Source organism: Neopelma chrysocephalum, unplaced genomic scaffold, assembly GCF_003984885.1.
Source record: "Neopelma chrysocephalum unplaced genomic scaffold, ASM398488v2 Primary Assembly neopelma1_26, whole genome shotgun sequence".
NCBI classification, from domain to species: Eukaryota; Metazoa; Chordata; class Aves; order Passeriformes; family Pipridae; genus Neopelma; species Neopelma chrysocephalum.
The window spans coordinates 27,726,912-27,743,859 of record NW_020897695.1 but is presented as its reverse complement, the minus strand read 5'-3'; the positions used below and the strand labels follow the sequence as shown (position 1 = coordinate 27,743,859).

At 38.2% G+C, this 16,948-nt stretch overlaps 1 long non-coding RNA gene across 1 annotated transcript; it reads right to left on the bottom strand.

The window, feature by feature from the left end:
* Positions 1-11,644: 11,644 nt before the first annotated feature.
* LOC113964128 lies at positions 11,645-16,668 on the bottom strand. The gene is made up of 3 exons (XR_003533067.1): positions 16,609-16,668; positions 16,016-16,057; positions 11,645-11,780 (listed from the first exon to the last, which is right to left on the bottom strand). It is a non-coding gene; the product is annotated as an uncharacterized LOC113964128 (long non-coding RNA).
* Between the last annotated feature and the right edge of the window lie 280 nt (positions 16,669-16,948).

Here is a 16,948-nt window from a genome sequence, read left to right as displayed (position 1 = left end):
ATTCAGGTTGCAGGAGGTATCTTCTGCTTTACTATTAATACTAGAAATGAAGGGGTACTGCCCACTACTCGAGCAAAAAACACCCACCTGTCCCCAAACAAAAAAACACCACACAAAACTAAAAATTTTGGCCCCATGAAAAAGGCTTGGACACACAGGTCCAGAAACATTTGGATCCACTCATACAGTACAAGAGGAGTAAGAGCACTTTGGTGTCTGACCAAGTTTGAAGAGAAGTCATCCCAGGGGGAAAAAAATTAATATAATTTCAAAAAGAAAACTGGGCTCATTTTCTCCCATTTCTCTATGGATTTAGCCTACTGAGAGGAGAGAAAAGTATACCTCAGCATTTCAGAAAAATAAGCAAGAAATAATAATGTAAGATGGAGCAGGAAATATAAAATGAAAAGTGAGAGTTCACTTCCTACTGGGTTTTGGCAAAGGCAGCTAATGTACTTTTTAACATTACATGGAAAAAAATACTTGGCATAACTGAATTCACTTTGAGCTTGCAAACCTCAGGAAAGTACCCAATTCCCAAATTGATTATAACAGAAAATTGACTGGCTTGTGCCTGGGTTTTTGCTTATTTGTTTTGACACCCACTCTGAGGGAAGGAAAACCAGATTTTATAGGAAGGTTAGTGGAAAAATGTAGTCCTTGTTAACCATTTTCCTTTGTGCACTATTGAAAGGTGTTTACATACACTATGCCATTAAAGGTAATGCATGGAAATACAATGATAACCTCGATTTAAGAAAAAAAAGGTTTTTCAGCTACATTCAGCTCTTGAATGAATCAAACTATATTATCAAGATTTTTCTGAATATCACCCCCCCTTACAGCTCATTAAGCCTGCCCTTTTGAAATGCTGCAGTAGCTGAAGCAAGAGGCAACACAGAAAAGATAAAATGCAACTGCTCTCTGCCAGACACCAGGCTGCCCAGGCAGCTCCTCTGACAGCATCTGCCTCAGGCAGGAAGGGTGAGGCACACTAATGATTGGAGAGGACATAGATGTAGGGAGATTTGGACACTGTCTGAAGGCAAAGCCATTTTACCTGGGCATATATATATATGGTTTGGATTTCAGAATGATCTGGGGGTTGCTTATAGTTTCTTTGAACACACAGGTGTTGCTTTACATTCGTTAAGGTGTCATATTTAGAAAGTTACAAGTTACCTTCATCCTCCCACTGACTGGTGTATCACTTGTTTACTGATCCTCTGAGGCAGGAAAACTTGGAGAAGAACAACTCTGATGCAGAATTTCCCCCAAAGCAGCTGCCACATTTGGATTCAGCTAGAAATATCCTCATTGGTACAATTATTTGCTCTCAGTATGACACAGCTGTCAAAGATGATGAAACTGAAAAATGTCACTCTGCTGCTTTCCACTCTCCTTTCACAGCCCTGTTTTGGTGCCACACAACAGCACTGATGAAAAACTGCATTCTTTAAATACACTGCAAAAAGCTTGATAACATTGGAGATCATGGCAAATGTGCTGCTGCGCAAGTACCCAGCTCTCTGAGGACCAGTTTAAGCACAAAAGGACAAAGAAAAAAAGAGGAGGAATTCCAGCAGCAAAGCCAAAGGAAATGCACCAATTTTGCACAGGCTGGACCAACAGACCACCACAATAGTTTGTCCCCTCTGGCTTCTTCCTTGGTGTTTCTAATCCTTGACCTTCTAGCTGGGTTACACTTACACTCTCAAATAGTGCAAAAGACTCCCAAGCCCTGCAAGAGCCTGCCTTGAAAGCCACCATCCTTATCAGTAGGTCAACATACTGATGGAGACCTTCTCAGCCCCCACACCCAGAGAGCCTCTAGGAGACCCTATAACCTCTGCCAGCCTTCTTTTTCTCTTGGAGGCAGCCTCTTTGATCTCCTCTCCAGATAGGACACAAATCCTGGGCCTGACTAGCAAATGAAGGCAATTAAAGGAGCAAGCTGCCCTGTAGCAGTCCTGCAACATAGTGAGCAAATGAAATGAGAACAAGAGCAACAGCATGTGTACACACATGCAAAAATCAGCTGCCTCCAAAAGGTACTCAGTAGCAGCAGACTGGAAAGACTGAAGTGGGAACAAACAAAAGCATTAGAGTAAATTGCTCACAGAGAAAAAGAGCTGAGGTTTTGTTTTTCTTACAAAAGAAAAACAAATAATGAATTGTGCAATGGGGTAAGTCTCACTTATGATCAAGCAAAATGTGACTTAAATGGAGAGCCCTTGAAATCACATACATGGTAAATTCAGCAGAAATTACACAGATATTTAATATGTCATTGGGAGTGTTACGCAAGCAATGATAGGTAGCATTTTGTAAGTCACAGTAGAAATATTTTACTTTGCTAATAAGTGATCCTTGTTTGGCTTTTCAGCAAAAACTTATGCATCTGGACCATGACATGAAATATAAAGCTTACATTGCTGCAAAAGTATTAATGGTCAACTTCTCCCTACAAATGAAATCAATTTAAGAAGACCATTTCTGGGATCTTTCTCTGCCTTCCTGGGTGGTCAGTGATTTTCAGACTGAAAGAACTAGTCAGTTTGACAACACAACCTTCTTCATGGTATAAAGATTTGGAAGATTTAAGTGAGGGGAAGCAAAAGTCCTACAAGATGGGATTCCATTTTCCACACCTCCACGTTTCTATCTTAACCCAAGCCTAGCAATGGAAATCAGTAGGCATAATGTTTTCAGCGAGTGTCCCAGGAACAATTTTTCGCTACAGCGTTTCATGGCATTTGATGATTCATTGGTAGTACACAAATGTGCACATTTTGATGAACTTTTGTCACTGTGCAGGGTTGGGAAATAAGCACACACATAGGAAGTAAATACCTCCAATTGCCCTTTGAAATTATTGTCCGAACTTTCCCAAGTCCCTCCATTTATTTTCTGATAGTTCTGATTACTGTTTTTCAGCTTCTCCCAAATGTGAACTGCTTTTAGGTTCACTAGTGTAAATTATGGAGAGAAGGTGAAGGGCGGGGTAGTGGACAGCAAGATTTACTCTATATGAAAAAGCCTCACAGTATTAATTCAACATCAGATTTGGTAAGTCAAGCTCCCAGGGTCAAAACTCAGAGGTAAAGTTGAAATCCCTTACAGCATTCACTAATCTAACACAATACCAAGATGCATCCCTGGCAAACCCTGACTGAAGATGTGAAGTTGCTGGAGAGCACAAAGCCTTCTCCCTTTAGGAGCAGGGTAAGAGTACACGAGAAGTCTCTCAAGGCATTAGCATTACCAATTTACGATTCAGATACCTTCATATTTCAAATCCATCAGTCACATATCACTATTTAGACATCTCTCAATCCCAGGATACTATAAAATCCTCTAGACAGTTTTTTTTCTGCAAACACCCACAGGCAGCATATGCAAAGTATCATTTTAATGCTATGTAATGGGAGCTGAATTTGGTCCCAAATGCAGTGTCAAAATTAAGAAAATACAGCCTGATGACTGAGTTACCTACTAGTCATCTTGGATATAGAAGAAAATGAACCAGATCCCTGGTTTAGGACTTTTTAAAATTTTTTTTACCTTTTGTTCCACATGGTAATTTCACTAAAGTTCAGCTTTAGACTGTGTGCCATCCTGAAAACAAGTGAATAATTTTCAAGTACTGTTGTATTTTTGCCTGTTACAATATAAGTCTTATTAACAGATGACAGACTAAAATATTTGACAGAGGTGCAAGATAAAACAGTCCTGTAGTGGACAGTAGATGATGTTTCTGAAGACCTAGCTGTAATGCCAAATCTGACACAGACAAGGTATCATCATTTAAGCAGATTGCTCCCCATTTTGTCAGAGCAGTATTAAACTTCCGCCTGTTTTAAACACAAGATGCTCTGTTAATAGTGAAAGTACATAGAAAAAGACTTGAAGATAAAGAACAAAAGGAAAGGTATCACACACACTTCCTGCATACACAGATTCCACTTCAGGGGAGCTAGGCTTGCATGAATTTTCTTGGCAAAAAGACACACTCTCTGCAGCTACTAATATCAACTTTGTGGCTTTTGTGGGTGCTGTAAGACTCACTGCACCCAGAAAACAGAGTACTGGTTTTTGTAATAGCATCAGTTAGCTGAATAAAAGGGTAACACTTTCATAAACCTCTACTCAAACACATCCTGGCTATAACTGCAAAATCTCTACCAAAAGAGAAAAACAAACAAACAAACAAACAAAACCATCGCCTATTAAGAATTGCAAATCACAACAGTACCTAGACCAGGGGGTAGAAGAGAGAATTCCCCCTTTGAGCTCAATTAATTTCCAATTGCAAAATGACACGTGAACAGAAATCCAGTGAGTCATAGCTGAGTAATATGATTTTGTGCAACAGCAGGGAAGAATTATTAAGGAAATCAAGTCATCATAATACGCAACACAAAAATTTACATGTGGATGAATTTAGGTCTTTTTAACTGCAACAGCAAGCACAGGCTAGGTAAGCAGAGAGAAAGAACAAACACAAAATACTAAATTAGAATTACTTCCTTAAATGCTCAGATTGCAATTGCTCTAGAGAACCATCTTTGTTTACAACCTTTACTTGAAAATTTTAATGACATTGCAAGAGAAGCAAGGCACCACCTCTCCCCAGTAATTTTTCATCCAGACGTAATGATCTCCACAGACCAAAAAGCACAAAACTTAAAATAATTGATGGTTTTACACAGTTTGAGCTGGCTGAATCATCTCTGATAGCCTATTAAAACAGCATCATGAGCTCGGCTGGTATAAAATGCCTAGAAATCCCCAGTTCTTCCTGCAACTGAAGCCTTTTTTCCACTCAAACTAAAGACAATAAGAAAATCAAAAAAATTTAAGAAAAATCTGAGGGGAATCCAGGGAGGGGGACTTGCATTCTCCCCCCCCTTTTCCTTTTCCTTTCCTTTTCCTTTTTCCTTCCCTAGTTTGCACAGCTCTAGTCACAACTTTCTCTGCACACCTACAGCTCTCATGCAGGCGAGGAAAACAAAGAGCTGTTACAACAAGAGAGGCACGCTCCCAGATTAGGACCATAAAATCAATAGCATTGTTTTTGGGATACTCTCAAGGATATAGTACAATTACAGATCATGGCATTATAGCTAACAGAGTTCCTTTCCATGTTTCTGAGCATAAACACCATAGCCTTGCTAGTTACATTTAAGGGTGGACTTTACCCTCATACTGTACATACCAAAAGATTTTTCAAGACATTAAGACATTAAGGAGCACAGAGAAGCCCAGAGTTTCATGATTCCAAGTTGTATTATAGAATAATAGAATCACATAATAGTTTGGGTTAAAAGAGAAAAAGGTGACCCTGAGAATAGCTCAGTTAATTAGAGCATGGTGCTAATAATACCAAGTTGTGGGTTTGATCCCTGTATGGGCCATTCACTTAACAGTTGGACTTGATGACTCTTATGGGTCCTTTTCAACTCAGAATATTCTGTGAACAGAGTCTAGCTGTCAACCTTTTCTAGTAACACTAGATATGACAATTTCAGACAACCTACTTGATCAGTCAAGGTTATGTGCCTGACTGTTTGCAGAAAAATAATATCCTGTCCCGGTTCCAGACAGCACAGTTAATTTTTGCAGTAGCCAGGAGGGTACATGGCTAAGACCCAGAGCCTACTCTATTCCACCTCACATCATTTTCTGGGAATGGGGGAAGAGGTTCCTTCCAGGTCAGGGTATCATGGTGGTGGTGGTCAGGTATTGTGGGCCTCCATATGGTATAGTAGTGACCATTTGCATGTGAATCACTTGCCTCCCTTGTACATGTTTGTTATTAATATTGTTGCTGTTACTGTTTGTTTTCTGATCTCGTTGTTGTTTCCAGAAAATGGTTCTTATCTCAACCCATCATCTTTACCTTTTGTGGCTCCAATTCTCCTCTCCAGCCCACTTCAGGAGAAGGGAAGGGAGAGTGTTTTCAGTGGGAACACTAAATTAGAGAATACCATTCCTAAACCACAACATATCCACGTGTGTTGTAACTTTCCCTGACAAAGCTTCCTACCAGGAAGAAAATCATCTAGTAGTCCCATAGCCTGTAGTTTATCAGACTATTTTGGATACATAGACCCCTTAATCAGCCCTTGTTGCAAGAATTTTATGAGGATAGAACTGACACTGTCAAAAAACCCCAACCCAAACCAAATTAAACAAAAACAAACAAACAAATCCCAACAAACAACAAAAAAGGAAAACAAACAAACCCCCGCCCAAACAAACAAACAAAAAAAACCAAAAAAAAACCTCTGCCTTCACCTCCAAGGCTAGTTCTTCAGTTTGTGATCTTCTTGGAGCACTGTGTGCTGGAACTACTAAGAGACAGAGGATGGAGAAAACACCAAGATAAGAAGTCAAGCTGTTAGTTGCAATTTCTGCAGCTTGCAAAGCAAGCAAGCACTCTGAGCTAAGCCTTTCAAGAGCAATTCTACCTCTACCTGACAGTCTAGCAGCAAGGAGCCATGAAAAGGGGCCCTCTTCTCCCATCCTCTATCCCTGGCCACAGATTATTATCTCCTTGCCACAGGCTGGAAGGTAAATGGCAGTCACTGCTCATGCATACAAATCTAAGTTTTCTCTGATTTAGCAGGCTTACTGCAGCCAGTTTGGTGTAAACAAATCCGAGAAACAAGAAACTACCTTTTTTTTTTCTTTTTTTTTTAATTGTGGTTACTTAGATGCTGGATTAATTTTGCTGCACCACAAAACCTTGTCTTCAGGGGTACCCTGGGAGCAAGTTAGTATGTCTATAGGACACAGCACAGCAAGGAGCAGAATTTCTAGCTCAGGTCACAAAAGCAGACCAGTAGCTGCTCAGCACCCAGCTGTGCTTGTCTCTATCTCTGAAGCACAGTGTCCTATCAGCAGTATCAATTTTACTTTAATGACAGGTCACAGACACCCTGATGTTGATAACTGAACAGATTATTCCCAACAGAGTAAAAATAAGGTAGCAAAGATGATCTTGCACTATCATTGTGGGTTCTCAAACTCTGGTTTCTCATTTTTCCCTACTTACTATTTTAACACCAAGAAAATAGAGCTATGAAAATTAAGGTTAGTAAATAAAATACAATATCTGAATTTCTTCAGTGAAATTTTGTTTTTGAATAATTAACTGTTTCCATGACAGAAACTTAAGAATAATTAAGAGTAGCATCGTAGCCCATCCTAGCTGTTCACATTTGAATAGAAAGTTCCACCTAATAAGACATCCAAAATCCAGACAACTAACATAAGAGTCATGACATCATGAACTAAACATGTAGAGACCTAGTTTAAGACAAGATATACCTCTTCAGGGTCTCCCACACAACATAGTTATCACTATCTTTATGCTGCCTTTATACCACTGTCTTTATGCTGCTATTGACTGAATGGGCATGAGAATATGTTATAGTATAGAGTTGTCCTATAGAGCTACTGATCAAAATTGATTATGCTTTTGTTAATGTAATGATGGTCATAAGTTAGGATGGGACTAAATAACTGGGACAATTACATCTACTAGAATTCAGTGTTGGCTAATATGCTTAAAAAGATACCTCCCAAAGAAAAGATAAATAAGAAAATCCTAAAGTCTCTTTATGTAACTAGTCCTCATCAAATTACTGCTCATTAATGATTCAAAATGCATTAGAACATCCAGATCCCATTTTACTGAACAATGTTGTATGATTCTCTCACTTTCCCTGTCTCATCTGAAGAGTGTGCTTAATGAAATTCCTCCCCCTTCTCCAACCTCCCCAAAAGCTCCAAACAAAACAAAATGAAAACAAACAAACAAAAGCAAAACAAAGAAAAAAATCTAGCATGCAAGTCCTGTGAGGTAGGGAGAGGATTTGGGGTCATGTCAAAAATTTAATCACTTTTGGAAACCTATATAGTAAAAGTACTTTAAAAACAGCAACTTTTTTATGACTGTGTACTCTGTCCAAAGCAGCACATTAAGAAAACACCAAAGTAGAGAAGGAAAAAGGGAACTAAAATGGTTAAGAAAAAAAGAATCTGGATCAGGAAGATACTATTACAACTGCCTAGGGGAAAAATATTGCATTTTTTAAAATTAGGTACCATCTCCCAAACAATCTTTTTCTATATCCTGACAGTTCCTCAGTACAAGATGTGCACTACCAGAACTATCCCATTTTCCAGTGCTTCTGATGGGAAAAGATATTATGCTATAATGAATCTAACAATCTTATATCCTCTATTTATAATGGACCCAGAATGCTCCAAAAATAATTGGACCGGTTTCTTAGCTTCAAGTCTTGTACTATTACCAGTGCTTAGCAGCAAAGAGAATTGAGCACTTTACTAAGTAATAACATGAAAATTCAAAGAAAAACTTTCCAGCATACTGTGAAGTTTTATCAGGCATTAGGTGATTTAAGTTCACTTCAGACCGTGGTTAGCTGAGGCAATCTTTTGGACCTGATTTATCAGAGATAGGGGGTTTTAGCCACTATGTATCAAAATACTGTACTAGAATGGAGCCTGGTAGAATGCAGAAAGACTGAACTAAGCTAAACAAGTTTCATTAAGGTGATTGGAATTTACATATCTTCCAAATATAACTTGTAGATCAAATTTTCCTAGCAAATGGATTAAGACTTATTCTTAGCATAATAATTACCTAGACAAGGAAAAACAAATCAGCAACACTACCTAAAACCCTAATGCTGCAATAAGGTGTAAGTAAGCATTTGTACAGCTTTAACGTACAAAAGTAAACCAAGTCATCCATCTACCGTAACATGAATTAACCTTTAATTAGCCCCAAATACATATCTACAGTAGATTTCCATTTTGCTGCCTTTCCCATAGGCAGTGTTACCCTCCTCCCCCAAGTTCTGGTCTTCCTTTGAATAACTGAATGTTTCATACCATAGATCTTACCTGAGCAATTGCAAAATCTACTTGAATGTTTTTATTTGCAACACAATGAATTTAAGTCTAATGTATTTAAACGCTACTTAGAAGCAACACTTGCAGGTCAATTTGTTGGTTTCTTAAACATCCACAGGCACTTCAGGTTTGCTCTTGTTCAGAGCTCCTACATCTGACATCATCAACAATCTGAACTGGCTGTGATTTTCTATGTCACACTTACCTTGTTTGCTATGGCTTTATAAAAGTACTGATGAAAGGCTTATTATAAACATGTTCCATATGATTTTTTTCTCCCTAACAGCTCCAGTAGACGAGATTCTTAACTCCCAACTATCTAACTACATTCCTCTGCAGCTATACTTGCTAAAACACTGTTCAATGGCACATGATTTCATCAGACACAATTTGCACAAATAACACTAAGAGCAGACTTCATTTTTAACATCATTAAAGAAATAAGGGCTTAGGTCAGCCAGAATTTCTGATGGAAACAGGATGACTCCTCTTTCATACCACTTGTTTGTGACTCCACAGTATTTAAAACTCCAGTTACTGTGTACTGATATGTAATTATTTTACTTCAATTCTCCTATGCTTAGAAAAAACACCAAAACAACAAAAACAACAACAACAACCACCAAAACAAACAAACAAAAAAAACCCCACAAGCAGAAAACCCACAACAAAAAAACCCCCCACAAATATACAGAGAGATCGAGTCTGTTTATTCTGAAACAATGTAAAAATGTTAAAAATATTTAGGGGTATTACATCATGGAAAAAAAACCCCAAACAATTGAAGGTTTTTTTCCTGCTGTTTTTTGGCCTGGGGAGATCCAATTTGCTGTTCCATTCTGAAATAAAGTACAAGTACATTGGCTGCAACATGAAAATTTCCAAGAACTCATTTGTTCAAGAACACATTTTGTGTGTTTACTAGGTGCTTGAGATAATGAAAAAATAAGTTTGGAACAGTGAAATTTAATTTTGCAATTAATGATCTATCATATTTATTCCTTTAAAGATGCTTATGCCTCAACAGAACTTTTATACTCAGGAAAGTAAGGCAAAAGAAACACTTGCAATTTGAGGCATAATTTCACTCCGAAGTTTTATAGTAGCCTACGTATTATCCCATTTTTTCATTAGTAGGTTTTAAGGTACTTCACAAAAGAGATCAGTCCTATTAATCTCAAGTTCCAGGTGAAGAGGTTCTCACTGAAATACAGTTTTCTCCAACAGGATATGGTTTGGCCCCTCCATACATCAAGGTAGTCCCTATACAACCTACCACATTTTATTCTTTCTTGCTTTGCTTTACTGGCTACAAACATGATATCAAATGCATAAACAGAGATAATACATGCATGAATTATATGGAAGTAAACTGTAACTCAGACTTGTGGCACAGTGGAATTTGGAGCCTCTAGAAACCAAGTTTATAAGGTTTTACAGAAGTAGTATAAAGTTACCTATGAAGACAACACTAGCAGAAGTACTTCTGCTAGTAGTAACAGAAGAGTACACATGATCTCAAAAAGAAACCCCAAAACAACAACAACAAAAAAAAAAAAACTGATTTTTTTCCTGGCAGAAGTGTCTTCACTCTTCCTACTCAGGGGTTGTGTCTAATGCCATGAGGAAATGCACAGCGAGGGCACTGTGTTTGTACATGTCCATGACAGTGCATTGCCAGATAGCCCTCAGGAGACACCTTTGCCTCTTGGTTGCCACAGATGCACAGGCACGTATAAACAAATGGCAACAGATGCCACGATTTGAAGGGTGCACTTATGCAATTGCTTGCAACATAACAAGATTTAACGCTCTTGAGAAATGCTTTGGTATTGGCTTGGGGTTAGAGAACGTATTAAACACTATAAAAGCCAATTGCTGAGGACTAGCTAACAATTCTTTCTTGTATAAATACATACTACACTCACAGAAAGTGTCGAAGTCTTGGCTTCTTTTGGGGAAAAGCTACTGAAGAATAGTCAATAAGCAATTTTCTCCTGTTAGCCAAAAAACATCTATGTATATCAGACAGCTCAGTTGCCAGTCTTTACAGCCATAATAAATACAAGTTTCTTTGGGAGGCTGGGGAGATTAAACAGTGTTCGTGATACTTGTTAAGTATTTCTTGACAAAATATTTCAGCGTGATGAGATTTTGTACTAGAAAACAAAGGCATAACCCATCATTACATTAGCTAAAACACACTGTGTCTCACCAATTGCAGCTCTGAGAGTCATCAGCCATTCTATTCACTTCAGAAAGGACTGTTACGAATCTCTGTTGTAAAATGCCTCATTTCGTTCAAGTTACTCTGCAAACCAAGTCCCTGTTGCTCACAAGCATGAATGAACCCTGATATAGTCCAAGCAAGAGCATTGCATTCTCAGGCTGGCTGAAAGGTAGCAATAATGGACTTGGAACAATCCTCTTTGGGCTAAGACCCAGAATGAAATAGCCTTCCCTGCCTAACCACCCTCCCTTAATCATTGCCAAGCTTGTTTCTAACTATGAGTACCTGTCTTCTTTGAAATCCTATTCTAAGAAGGGAGCAGGAAATGTGTGTGGAAATTACAGGTTAGCACTCTGGTAAACTCATAAAACACTGATGGGTTCTGTGGCTTGCTGAGACCACCGGTACTTTCACATCACCATGCTATGATTATTAGCAATCCAAAATTAAAATAGTTACTCTGAAAATGGATCATTTTGCTGTTTCATGCTGCCAAATGAACCTGTAGGCAGGCATTGATATTTCACTGGGGTCTGAAGGTGAATGGAAATGGAATTGAGCTGAATGCTAAATTTAACACTATTCACAGGAAACCAGGTCTCTGAAACCAAAACAGATGAATCTTGCAATGAGTAAGTATTGGATTAGCAGCCTGAATGCTTCACTAGTTTCATCTTTCTTACCAATATTATATAGGGAAGGTCTCCCTGTTCCATTCCTGCTTGTCAAATAGGTGCTGAGTAATCAACTTCAGACCAGGCTGATGGTGGATAGGTAGCAATGAAATCACCTTATTAATATGGTACATAGATTATAAGGGTCAAAATATTAATTTAAAGTATCCTGTTTTTTTCTTCAGCAAAAGGTTACCTAGCTTGCAGTATATGGGCCTTCGTCCAATTTTGCCTTTTGTGTTACAGTGATAGGAAGGCAATTTGCCACTGCCACTTCTACTAATCTATCTTCAAATCAGAAGTGAATGAACTAACAGAGCTTCAAGGACAGAGTTAGCTGAACCTTCACTAGGAGTTTCAATGAGATTAATTGACAGGATATTTTAAAACTCCCTTTGACAGCCTGACAGCAAGATAAGTTGGAACAAAGGACTGTCCTAGCTCTGTTTTCTGTGTTTATAAAAATGCCAGACAGTGCACTCCACAGTGAGGTGGGAAGCAGCAAAGCTGACAAGTTGCTCCTTCCCCAGGCAGATCAGGGTGGTATATGGAAATCTTTACCCAGCCACGGGGTGAATAGAAAGGAAGCCATGAAAGCTAAAAGCAGACATGTCACAGCAAATGGCTCTCTTACTGCAAGACAGCCACTCCTGGAGAGCATAGAAGCAACAGGATGTATCTGCTAGTACCTGGGCACAGCTCATTCACCTAGCAGTAAAACATTTTTAAAGGTCTTAACAGTAGGAATGGAACACCCCCATTTTTGCCAGGTAATTACTTCCTAATATGAAAGAAAAAAAGGGTTTGTTTCCTGTTATTTTTAAATTCACTACACTTTTTTATTTTTAATTAAAATCTTTTAGAGATAAACATAGGAGATATCTTAGAAGAAAAAAGATGTTTGAAGGATCCTTGCTCTGTTCATCCCCAGCAGAGTTGCTTGCAGAGAAGAGGAGCTGTGAACACTTTTACACAAGCAAGCTGCATATTTCTATCACACTTTGCTAGAGTAGAATTCAATCTGAGCACACTGTCAAAGGAGGGCTGATGGCAGGCAACTAGTTCATTCCTTATTCCAGGCCTTTTATTCCAACAAGTTCATTTCACAGGATAGTTAACAGATCTTCTCATGAGAAGGATGACTGCTCAAAGCACTTAGGGTGTTGTTGTTTTAATATCAAATCTATACTGAAGTGGTTGACACAAGTAGTGCCATACAAAGTAGCTTACTAAGGCTAGTGGAGCGGAACAAGACATGAAACCTAATATCAGCATTCCTCTGTTTCTGAAAGTTCAATGAAGTCTCTTGATGCTGTGGGTATTTTTCAAATACAATGCCTTCATACATTTTAGTTACAGCAAATGTAACTATATTTGCAGATTAATTTGCTGGGTAAAGATTTCACTTTGAAAGTATTCTTTCAATTTTTGCAGTCCTTACACACCTAACACATTCCCACTGACATTTACGTGGTATAAGATTATTGCACTTTATTTCTTTGCAGGGAAATCATCCGAAAGGAGGAAGACAAATCATTTATCACCAGTTCAATGCATATGTCCTGATTTTATGTGGTATGTAATTGTTTATATAATAAGTATTTATAATGTAAGGAAATTAAATATGATACAAAGCTACTACAGAGAAAATATTTTCAATCATTAATGATGAAAGTCAAAGAGAGTTCAGCTTTTCCTCCTGTTTTCCAAAAGTGCTTTTGAACTCATCCTGGCTGTTTCCACGGCCTCCACTGAAAATCTCCTCTCTCTCCTGTCACAGAAGTCCTTTAAACTTCACTACTACTTTGACCCATTGAATTCTTTTCCAGGTCATTAGGTATCTAAATGTAACAGAACACCTATTATGTATGGTTTGTCCCAATTATCAGAAGTCATGAGGACTGTGATGGTTGATTCATGAACCACATCTTTAACAGAATGAGAAAAATATTAGCTCAATTAATTTGGTTTTAAGTTCTTTCTGCAGCCTTTATTTTCACAAAGATATACACACACAATCCCATGTCACTTGGTCAATAGAGAATGAGTCACCTGCGGTTATGCTGCTCACACTTTCACCCTCTAAACTTGCATTAGCAATTAAAAAGTATTAATTGAACATATGGATTGCACTGAAGGTCAAGACTCATTTTAACTCATACCTAGATATTTGTTAGGAGCAACCATTGAACTGTGCCATCACTATGGTATCTATGTCTAGTGAAAATGAACATTGATCGTTTTTGCCAATATTACATTGTTGTACCAACTGTCAGTAAACTGCACTTTCCTGTCACCATGGAAGAAGAACAGTGCAGAAAACAGAAGTGTCGGTGATGGCTACTATGCTTTTTTTAAGGCACATGGAGATAAAAACACTTTATCTCAAAATAATTATTAGGTTTTGGAAGTTTCCCTGAATTTTGAGAGATCGTTCACAAAGAGACTCAGCCAAATAACATTTGGGCTTTTTCAAGTATATGGAAGTTTGTCCATGAAGAAATTTCCAAATGCTCCCACATATCTAAAATGGTTGTGTTCATAGACCAATTTGTTTAGTGTTAAAATTGCATTCCCCTGCATGTCCCCGCATCAAACCCTGTGAACAGTATAGGTGTTGAGTTTTGAAGTTGCAAATGCCTGAGATTTTGCAAAAGCAAAAATCTAATTCTGGGCATGATAATTAGTAGAGAGACACCTGCATTTGTCAGCCAAGCATTCACGCTCTCTATTAGTCTGCTTACAGTTGCACTTAACTTGTTCATTGAGCATACAAATATCAAATCCATAACAAGCAGTTTCCTGTAACTGCTGCTCATCCCAGTGATGACCAATAGAGAGGAGTGACAAAACGTAAGAGTCTGCACTGAGATCTGTTATTCTGAGTTCTGCCAAAAACACCACGATAGGTAAAAACACATGGAGGAAGAGGGAAAAAAAAATGGCAGGGGGAAAATGCTTACACAGCCACAAGAGGGACACAGGGTCATGAGAGGTGATCTTTATGCATACAACTAGATGCAAATTAGTTGGTCTGTTACACTCAGAGAGAAAAGAAAAATCTGCAGACACACTGAATACTTCTATCTTATGCCAGGGTCAAATCAAAACTGTTGACAAATGTCAGCAGCCACATGAGATGTTGAGCAACAACTCTAAAATGCCTGAGACCACACCTCTTCTCTCCTCTATCTCAGATCAAATGAGTTTACATCCTTACATGAATGCCAATAGGCAAGTGCCATATTTGAGTTTGACTAGAACTAAGTTAATGGTGCTAGAAGACTGTTGAACAGCTTCCAACACCTAGATTAGCAAAAGTATGAAGATATTCTTTATTTTTAAAAAGTTCATGGCCTCAGTTATGTTGGAATATTAAAGTTCTCTGTGGCCATCAGTCTGAACTTCTGTCACAGCTACTTGAGGGCAACTATAGCAACTCAATCACAAAGCATCTGGGGGAAAGCAGAATCCCAAAAAAGCCTGTGATTCATTCTACAGTGTTCTGTTACTTCAGGGGGCGAACACTATTACCAGCACTCATGACAGTGAGCAAGCCTGACTCGTCAAAATGATTTTTTCCAACACTGAACTCAGAAACCTGTACGAAATCTTACTCATGCTTGTGGGCTTAGAGATTGGTAGAACCGATACAGAAACTGTTGGAGTTTAGCAGCAGTGGTCATCAGAACTAAGGGAAGCATGCAATGAATTTATTATTTAATAAATTTTCATGTTCTCTGGTTAGCTTGAGTCAGTCCCCACAGGAAACTGAGGGGTTTCTCCATAGGAAACCTTCTGCATCTACTTCAAGAGGGTTGATATTAATTTTATTTTTAATAAAATATTTTTTTAAGTATCTAAATTAACAGAAGCAACAAAACACTACTTGTCTCCGTGCTTCAGGAGTAGCAGTTATGTATGACACAGTTATGTTTTCATCTCTTATGCTGTATTTCTTCAGAATACACCCAGTTGCCAGATTTTGAAAAAATGAAGAAAAATTAGATGAAGAAAAAAAAAACTTTTCCTGAAAATAGTATAGGGCTTTTCCTATAACTCCCTACCATAGCACTACTTCCCTCTTTAGTGATATTTTGGTACTGACAATGCAGTGCAAATTAAGAGAAGTAAGCCTTTCTGCAGACAGAAGCATACTTACAGAGTTGGACTGAAGCCTCAGCAGGACAATAAAGAAGCTCCTCTAGAAAATAAAAAATATATATAACTACAATAGACATTTAAAAGGAATATATCTCCCAGACATATCACCTTCCTTCACAAGTGGAGACTGCAGGATAATTTATGGACACTAGCCATTTGCCACTCCTATTGGCTTTCTGAATTTCTTTTTCAGACAGGCTGTGACTGTCAGAAGACACAAACTGCACGTGATCCCTTTGAAAGCAGCAGCAACCACGGCCCTTTTTTCTACCCACTAAAATAAGGCATGACCTTGATGTTGCAAGTCTCTAATTAATACTCAAAAAAGCAAGTTATATATAAACACCCAGTGCAATATATGAAAATTAAGAAGATTTCCAGCTGTAAAGCTCAAATATCAAGCTACTCACAACTGGGCTGAGTGGATCTGAGAATCCTTTAGAGTCAGCATCAAGCATCACTGATGCACAAGTACAGCACTGTTTGAAGAGATTTGTGCTTAATTTGCGATTAAAGGCTTGCAACTCATAAAACAGAAAGGAGGAGAGAAAGAAATAAAGCTGGTCTGCAGAAAAATAGATTCCAGCCTACCTGCTTTTTGTACTTCTGTCCATAATTCTGGAAGCTGGTGCTTTGCTGTGCTGATGAAACTGTCATTGAATTGATTGTCTCAGTTGCTAAGGAAACCAAAGGGATGAGGCTAATGGATACTATTTATGACACCAAAAAGCTTAGAAAATGTTTGCCATGAAAAGATGATGTCACAAGTTAGTTAAAAGCTACCTTGAGTATTAGCACAGAAAAGAGAACTAGATAGGATTTTTTCCTTTTTTCCCTCTGACACTTTTTTTTTAATCAGACACTTATGGCTTTATGCACTCCAGCTGGTTTGACCTCTCAGCATCACTTCATAGTAATTTTTCTACCTTTA